This window comes from Natator depressus, chromosome 19, assembly GCF_965152275.1.
Source record: "Natator depressus isolate rNatDep1 chromosome 19, rNatDep2.hap1, whole genome shotgun sequence".
In the NCBI taxonomy this organism is placed as follows: Eukaryota; Metazoa; Chordata; order Testudines; family Cheloniidae; genus Natator; species Natator depressus.
Genome location: NC_134252.1, coordinates 8,625,790 through 8,635,308, shown reverse-complemented (window position 1 = coordinate 8,635,308; position 9,519 = coordinate 8,625,790).

Below are 9,519 nucleotides of genomic sequence, written 5' to 3'. Positions count from 1 at the left end.
CCTCACTTGAACCTGAGCATTTTAGTGACTCCTTTAAACAAACTCATAGTGAAGGACACACAAGGAAAGCAAAGCCGGACCTCTCCCGCTCAGCCCATGGCAGGAAGCCGCCTGCCTTCAGTAAGCACTTTGATAGGCTCCAGTTAAATGTTGTTCCCCTTTGAAAAGACCCTTCTGAAAACCTGTTGGTCTCTTGGGTGGGGGTCACTGTAGCTTGTTTGAAAAATATTATGAACCTATCTGAGACAGACGGAGAGATAGTGTCCAAAGTTCTCTGGAAAGAATTAACGGCCCTGCTGCTGGAGCAGCTAAGGAAGGGGATGCGGCCAACGAGTTCAGAGCTGTATGACCATATGACTGCACACCTTGGCACTCCCCCTGGGTAAGCTGGGCACCACCCCTGCTGGTCAAGTCACAGCCCTCCCTTTACTATCCAAGCACAATCTAACTCTCCTTTCTCTCCAGTCTCTGCCCCCTGAGTTAGGACGCATGCCCTCTTCTACCTAGTCAAGTAATCACCCTACCCGTGTACCAGCTAAGCCTGTAGCCCCTGTCAGCTTCTAGCCTCTCACAAAAGCTTACCTTGATGAGGTAGCATTAAGCAGCAATAACTGTTTATAGCACAGGGTGCTCACTGGAGGCCCTAACAGAAATCAAGGTCCCACTGCACCAGGCCCTACACAAACACCATGAATGCACGCCAGCCCCAAAGAGCTGACAATGTAACTAGACAAGACAGACAAAGCTCTCTGATTCCCCTTGGCTAGGCAGGGCATTGGGCACAGCGTATTAGCCAAGCCCGGAACTGGAGCCAGATGGCCCGTGTCCCACATCAGTGCGTGCACCACAAGGCTACGCTTCCCCTCTAGTAAGAGCAGAACTGGGGAGACAAGGCCCCCAGCTTCCATTTCCAGTTCTGCCACTGACTTGCTGCACGAGCTTTGGCAAGTCGATGAATGCCTCTGTGCTTGTTTCCCCAGCCGTAAAGCGAGGATCGCTCTAGCGCAGCAGCCCATGCCTGTGTTGCGAGGCCTGCTTTACAGGTGTCTGCAAAGCACTTCGAAACCTTCCACTGCACAATGCTCCCTAATTATCATTACACCCAAAACAAAGGACCAGAGAGAAAGGGCTAGATTCTGACCTCAGTTACACCGGCGTCTAGCAATAGGTGTCTAGCTGCAGGAAAGCCAACATCATTCCCCCTGCTTTACACCAGTGTAACTGAGGTCAGAGCCTGGGCCAAGACATGGGTAAATTGCAAGACCTCGTGGTCCCTAAAAGTCTTTTTAAAATAGCGATCATTTTGACGGGAGAAACCGCGCAAAGCAGAGTCACCCATGCCACTTGCACCCGCAGCGTGGTGCTAATGCTGTGCAAAGCGTCGGTGGCTTAATCCTCAACTCCCTCAGGAAGCGGTGCTGTGCAAAATCCAGCAAGCCGCATTGCAGGGGCTGCAGCCTGCCGCTCGCACTTCACCAGCTTGGCAGGTATTGTTGTTGATCTTTGCAGCCGTTGGGTTTCTTATGAATTTGGAACACCCAGGGTTGGATGTAGGCAGTGAAACCGACACAGTAATTTCATTTCTCGGTCATAAATGAAATGGTCTGTAAAGTAAAGTCGGGTGTTTAAGCCAGACTGAAAGAATTAATTGTTCCAGTGGGCAATGTTAACAAGAGGACTAAATGTGCCTGAGATTAATACCTAAGGGGTCCTTGGTCTTTTCCTTCCTCACTGTTCTGTATTTTTAATGTTCAGTGCCTGCTTTGGTCTACAGCTGTGTGGTCTAGTGGTTAGCATGTGGCAGCAGAGCCATCATTCCTGGGTTCTGTTTCTGGCGCCGCCATTAACTCCCTGTGTGGCCTTGAGCAAGTTGCTTCAATCAGTCTGTGCCTCAGTTTCCCCATTTGTAAAACAGGGATTGCAAAACTACTTCATCCCAGCCTAGGTGAGATTTAATTCAGCAGCATTTGTAAAAAGTGCTCTAAGCTCCTTGGATAAAAGGTGCTGTGGATGTGTGAAACCCAGAACAGAACCCAGCGAGGGTGCGGCACAAAATAGCATGCTGCTGGAATCACTGGGGGGGGGGTGAAGGGTTCAGACCCTCGTCCTTAGACTGCCAGAGCCTGGCCATACATGGGGCTTAACACGAACTGCCATAGGGAATCAGACCGGAGGGCCAATCTAGCCCAGTTACCCTGTCTCTGACAGTGGCCAGTACCAGGTGCTTCAGAGGAAGGTGCAAGTGTACCACAGTAAGTAGACATGAGGTAAGGTGCCCCACATATTAAGTCTCATCCTGATCCCTAGTAGATATCAGTTTAAGGCCTGAGGCATGATGTTTGGTATCCTTTCTGGAATTTTCATCATAATTAATGATGAAAACAAGACTATCTAGGGTTATCCATATCAATAGCCAGTCCCTTTTTGAATATTGCTAAATTCCGGGCCTCAACAACTTCCTGTGTCAGTGAGTTCCACAGTTTCATCCCCCACGATGTGAAAAATTATTTCCTTTCTTTAGTTTTCAAGATGTCCCTTCTGTTGTTGTTGAATGTGCCCTGGCTCCATGCCTAAAGTTTCCCTTCCAGAAGGAGCTGGGTGAGCCTCCTCACTTGATTACGTATCATGTCCTGCCAAGCAAAAGATGCTGTCCCACAATGGGAGAGACAGATCTAAAGGCCAGGACTCTGCCTTCATGGGGACATAGGAGTAGAGCTGAGAAAACAACAGATTTGGTGGTTTGGAGGCTTGAACCGGGAAAAAAAAATCAATTTTTTTCGTCCAATCAAAAAACTCAAAACAAACCAGCAAAAATCATTTCAAATCCACCAAAGCACTTTGAGTCAACTCCAAATAAAATTATTTTTTTCGAGTTTTCCATTTAGATTCAGCCGTGTTGGGTGATTTTCACCCTTTTTGTGTTTGTGTGTGAGGAGGGATGGGGTTAAACTGGCCGAATCTGAAATCGAAACAAACTCTTTTGAAATGTATTTTTCCAATGGAAGCCATTAGTTGAATTCAACCCGCATTTGAATAATAGTTTCAGGCTCGGAAAAATGCATGTTTCCTTGAAAAAGTAAAAACCAAAAATTCCCCCCGACTCTCCCCCGACCTTGGGAAGATGGCACAGAAAGATCAGGCTAGGACCTACACACTTGGTCCTGCCACCTGCTAGTATTATGTCCTCTTTAGCCTGTGTCTGTCCCCTTGGTATCTAGCCTTGCTCTGTGCTCTTACCTTTCATCGAAATGGATCTCAGTGTGCCTAAGAAATGTCACTAGCTGATGGTGCTGGTCACTGATAGGCCCCAAACAAGCCTTGGAGTCTGAACGGCCCCAAACTTTGCTGGGCTTCAAAGCCAGGATGCAAATGCTGTAGCTGCTCGAGTCCATCTCCTTAGCAGAATAAATAATATTTACTGGTAGAGTAATAATAGGACAGCAGTGCACGGAGGCCGCAGCTGAGATTTGGGCCCCTTTGTGCCAGGCGCTGTACATACACATCGCAAGAGACAGTCCCTGACCCAAAGATCTTACAGTGCAATTCAAGAGAGACAAGTAATCATGTAAGGCATCATTCCACACTTCCCAAAGAGGGAAGTCTCATTATGTCCATTTTACAGATGGAGAACTGGGGCATGGGGAGGTTAAGACCCAGATCCTCACAAGGTATTTAGGCACCTAACTCTACCAGAATCAATGGGAATTAGGCACCTAAACACCTTCGAGGCTCTGGGCCTAAGTAACCTGCTCGAGGTCACATGGGATGGGAAGTCTAAGGCAGGGCTGGGGGGCTTCTGAGTTCCAATCCAGTGCCATAACCGGCTTCTCTCACCAGTCACAAGAGCCCCAGTAGGAAAGACTCCAGGTGAACAACTCCCACTCTAGCCCAGCTCAAACAGTCAATCCTTAGGGGCCTCCAGGAGTCTAAGATCAGAGATCTTTCTGCTGGATGCAAGTGATAGCAGTTGTTGTAAAGTGATGAGTTATCAATTCCTGTATTCTGGCCCAAGTCCTAGGAGAAGCCTTTCTTCCAGACTCATCAGCCCAAGGCAGGAGACAATACCTCTTTGTGAATGGGCATACAGCTACAAAGGGCTATACGGCATCCAAGAAAAAGAACCAACCAACCAACACTGGGAATAACTGCGGATATTGCAATCTCTCCCCCTTCCCCACCCATTTAATAGATTTAATTTATTTTCCAGTGAAAAACAACTCCACTTTGATTTGGGGGTGGGGGGAAGAACTCTGACAAGTATAAAAATATGAGGGCCATATTATCCTAAAAATATATATTTTTTAAAGTAAATGGGAAACTTGGGGAAAGGGAAACTTTAGGCAAGTTCCTTAAATCAGCCCCCCAGTTCAGTTGTATTCCCTTGGAAATCCTTGCAAAGAAAAACACAGGGAATGAAAAATTTGGTTTTCATTAAAACCTTGCCTGTAAGGGGTTCTGTAGTTTTCAATGGGTCTTTGATTCCAATGGATGATGGAATGTTTTCAGAACATTTAAAAAATGTTCTCCACCTTTCTATCTTATATCTGCAGAAAACTACACTGGGTTTAAGGAAAAAAAAAAAGCCCATGTAGTAAAGTCAATAGAAGCAGAGTGTGTTAAATATAAACACGGCACCGTTGCCTTTATTTACCCTGAGGTTTTATTTAAAATATGATATTTTCTTGTGGCTTTGGAAATATGGTAGATGATCCAAATTGGGGCTCTGAGGGGAAAAAATGTGGAAAATGTGGGTAGAATTTTTTTTAAAAGGTGAATGTTTCACTGAGTGCATCAAAAGGTGCCAAGTACAGCAATGCACCCAGCCTCAGAGATAACTTGTCATTTCCAGTGCGCTGACCTCCCTTTAGTCCACTTCCAGATTCTAGTTACAAAGGAAGTTTAATACAGATCATGGTCTACGGCACACAGATGGTCTTTGCCTTGGTCTGAAGAGATTGTTTTATTATGGTGTTGCTATAAAACAGCACCTTAGCCATACTGGCTAAATAATAATGCTCAGTTCCTATGGAGCAGAATCTACTCCTGGCTGCAGAATTATGGTTTTAAATCTCAGGTTTCATTTATTGCCCCTAAAGTATGTTTCTAGCCCATATGGTTGTGAAGATAACCTTTAAAATGTGAACTGATGCAGTAATGTCTGCCAGAATTTGCCCATAGCCTGAAACTGTAGGTCTAAGGGGTGTGACTTGCGGTCCCAGATCTGGTCAGGCTCCCACTGCTAGTGGCTCACCAGATTACTGGGTGGGAATCCAGACACTGGATAAAATCCCCCATGTGATTAAATCCCCCATGTGATTTAAACCTCCTGAGTCTGAACAGAGCTGAGGTGCTGTCCCAGTCTTTGGACCCCTAGGTGCACTCTGGGGATGCGGACCCCCTGCTGAGAGCTGCAACCGGGTGACCCACCTGCCTAGCTCCTGGGCTCAGTGCTGGCCCCTCAGACTCTCCCTGGAGCTTTAACACACATTCCCAGAGCCCCACTAAAGGTGTGGGCCGTCTGGGTTACAGGTCAGCTCTCTCAGCGGGCATGTGGTAGAAGTAGCATATAACAGAGGGACTCTTTGCACATTATGGCTCTTCACTTAATCACACGAGAAATGCACAGACCCATATGAAAACAATAAACCCTCCACGTGGTTCCCCTCACTCTAACTCACCCTTCCCTTGGGTGTCTTTGGGGGATCATTCGAGTTGAGGTAGGCAGGGTTCTCCTCAGCCATCCTGCAGCAGCTGCTCTCATCTCATGCTGGTCAGCATGGCTGAAAAGATCAGCTGCGGGCCTTTTATAACCTCCCAGAGCCTCTGTCAGGTGACCTCCTGCTCAGTCCGAACAGGTGACCTCGTTGTGAGGTGCTTTTTCTCCTGACAAGCCAGTTCTCCTGGTTGGGAACTAGTGCATTGTCTAGGGTGGTTGTATTTCAGTAGAGGGCCCTCCCTTGTCAGCTCTGCACCACTATCCCTTGGAATTTCAGTCCAACATGGAGGCAAAGAGACCACACAGAAGACAACTAGACCCCACGCTCCATATGGAGTCTGCAGCTTGATAGAGATACATAGCTCGCAGAATCCCTTCGTTGTCCTGACAAAAGTTCCCCATTTGCCCCCTTCATCACAAATGGGGGCCAATGGACTCCATGAATCTGTGGCTGCAGAATGTTGCATTTTTCTAGGATGTCATGGAATTCAGCATTTTTGCCGTGCAATGGACCATGTGCTGCAGTCAGGTGCTTGATATCTTGTTGTTGTTTCCCTGGCTTGCTGGGACCTACCTACAGCTGTATTTTGCTGTCCAGCGTTCCACACGAAGGGAATTCATTGAATTACCGCTCCTGTTTCCTGCATTCTCCTACAGAGCAAGGCAGGGGCTTGGGAAGCCACGGGTGGTATCCAGTATGCAGCTTGAAGTGTAGGCTGATCTACACCCAAGGAGAGCTGGGTGGGCGAACCGTGGATTTTCAGTTTGCTGGCAATGCGGAAGAATCGGGGGAGAAAATTCAGTTTGGCTTGAACCAAAAGCAAATTTTTAAAAAAAAAAATCAGCAAATCGAAAAGTCAAACAAAAAATCCACATTGGATCAAACAAAATGTTTCATTTAGATTTTGAGCCATTTTAATTTTTTTTAAACTAAAAACAAAATTAAAGGAAATTTTTAAACAAAAAGTCATTTGACATTTGAAAGGTTCTTTCTTTTCTCCCCAATTTGAAGCCATTTGACAAAACTGACAAATTTGCATCATGCGTCAGTGTCGCCCAATTTGCATTTTTCGCTGAAAAACAGTTTCGGTTGAACAATTTCACTCAGCTGTACAGCCAGAGCCTAGGAAACCAAGGAGGAGAAGTAACAGCAGCTGGCTACGGTTTCCTCCTTCCCCTGGTACACATGGGTGAAGGAGGTTCTGAGCCAAGTTGTCTGAGCAGATGACAACCAAGGCCCATGGATCGGAGCCATCTGGAGAACATAATGAAAACAACTGACTGAGACCAGATCTATACTAAAAGTCGATCCAGCTTAGGGGTATGACAAATCCACACCACTGAGCAACATATTTAAGGCAACCTAACCCCTGGTGTAGACATGGTTAGGTTGACAGAAGAATACTTCCATTGACCTAGCTACTGCCTCTCAGGGAAGTAGATTAACCAGTGATGAGAAAAGCCCTCCTGATGCTGTAGTGAGTGGGTACACTGAAGTGCTACAGATGGGCAGTGTAGACATAACCTAAGAGCATGCCCGTGATTAGTGTCAGTTATAAGCCGTAGTTGGGGGTAGGGGAGGAGCAGGACAATTGGAACAAAGTTTTTTCCATGGAGACAGAATGAATCAAACTTGCATCAGAATGTAGGCACTGCTGCAGGATTTAGAAGCAGCTGCTACAGAATTTGGTCCCATTGTGCCATGGAGTCCATGAAGCCCTGGCTATTATCCACCGCCAACTCACTGTGTTCCAACCAATGGCTTATTGTGTAACCCTTCTGCCAGGTGCAGCCAGCAGCAACCAGGGCCGGGGTTCAATATCTAGGGGCTCCTCTCCATCGATAAAACACAGAACCGGCTCAAGCCCCCACCAGTAACGTGGGAAATTTACACACCACCCCTGGGCACCTCGAGAGGCAATACTTCCCCACTCGCAAGCACAGAGTCTGAGTATAGAAAAGAAACATTTCAATAAAAGGAGGGAAGTAACTCAGGGTTAATTTGAGAAAACACCGCAAGCAGGGTTCATAAACATAAACCATGAGCAAAAGACCCACCCCCAAGTAAGTTGGGCAGTGTCCTTTTCCCCTCAGGTTCTTAAGTCCAGCAACCCAAAAGTCCCTTTCATGTGCCTGACCCTTCTCTGCACCCCACTCACAGTTGCTGTCCTTGGTCAGTGCAGACCCAGAGTTCAGAGGTGCATCTGCAGAGTTCATTGCCCACCCTGGGTGGAGGGGAGAGTAAAGAGGCTCCTTACTCGCTCCGCTGCTCGAGCACTTGCTCGCCGCCCCTCTCTGTGGGGCTGTGCTCTGGCCCTCTCCGCCAGCCGTCCTGCTGGCCGCTTGTCACACCTCTCTGCCAGCCATCCTGCTGGCCGCGCATCTCCACCAGCCGCCCAGCTTGGCTGCATGCTGCACCTCTCCACCTCACCAGCCACTTGCTCACCGGCCAACTATCAATCAGTCACCTTCTGCTACCACCTGCCTCTCTGCTGTGACCTCTGCACATCAGTCTCTTAGTAATTTTCAGCTCTTTGCAGGCAGGGCAGTAACACAGCCCCATCTCAAGTGATTTCAGTTCTCAGTGATTTTTAGCTCTTAGCAGGCAGGGCAGAAACACAGTCCTACCACAAGTGGTTGCAGCTCTGATTGAGCAATTAAAATAACAAAGTGGCTCCTAATGAAGCATATTTATCTCTATTCTTTGAACAGTGGGGAGGAACAGGTTAAACCAGTCTAGGAAGGACGCTTAGTGAGCATTTGCAGTCTCCTGACTGGAACATCTAGCCCCACCCCTCTTACTTTCACAAGGCTCTGGCATTCAAGCCCCTGGCTAAATGAGGTTCTTTCAACTGAGAGCGACCCCCTTATTTGGGACAGGTTAAGCACAGTCCTGCTTTCCTGTATATCTACAATAATTACAACATTGGTCACCGTATTTCACTACCCCTACATTCAGTACTAAGGCGATTCGTAACCCAACATTAGCCAAAGTTGATCACTTTGACACCTCTCTGTCTGCTGAATATGTAAGCAGAGCAGGACCAAACTGTATTTACATACACACCCAAAGTCTCTCCCCCTCCCAGCTAGCTGTCAGGGAAGCATTCATTCAGCCCCTGTTTACAATTGTGTGAACAGGGGCATTGGGAGCTATCTGGTAGGTGGACCCCAGAGCAATATTTCCCCAGCCAGAATGGTAACTACAGAACTACGCCAACCCTTAGGTGAAGAATCCATCACCAAGAAGGCCCCGGGGAAAGTACCTCCCTCTGCACTCTACATGCTGTTGGAATCTCTCCGCTCAGTACCAGCCTCACCACAACCAAAAGGGAATTGCTTGCTTTCACAGCCTGTACGACCCCCCCCGCCCCGAGACATCCTGGAGCACAACTGCATGTGAGATCCATGGATTTCATGTGACTTTGGACAGTACGTAGAGGGCAAGAAAAGCCACGTTCCCCCTTCCCTATCACCAAACGGGTGTTCTTTGTGCCACATTAGCGTCACGTAATGGGGCCGGGGTGGAGGGCAGCCCAGTCATAACAAAAGGCCACGCCGTGTCTGGGTTGCATCACGCTGAATAAAACATCACAACGGGTGCCTGCAACCCCGCGACGCCATGCCACGGATGGGGGCTTGAGCTAGCATTTCCAGCACACATTCCTTTGCTAGTGGGTACTGGGCTAGTCTGCGTGCAGAGAACAGTACCTGTCCTAGCCCACCGGCCTGATAGCAAACCACACTTTTCTCTCCTCGGCCAAATCAAACAGAGGTCAAATGGCACAGAGTTATCAAATGTG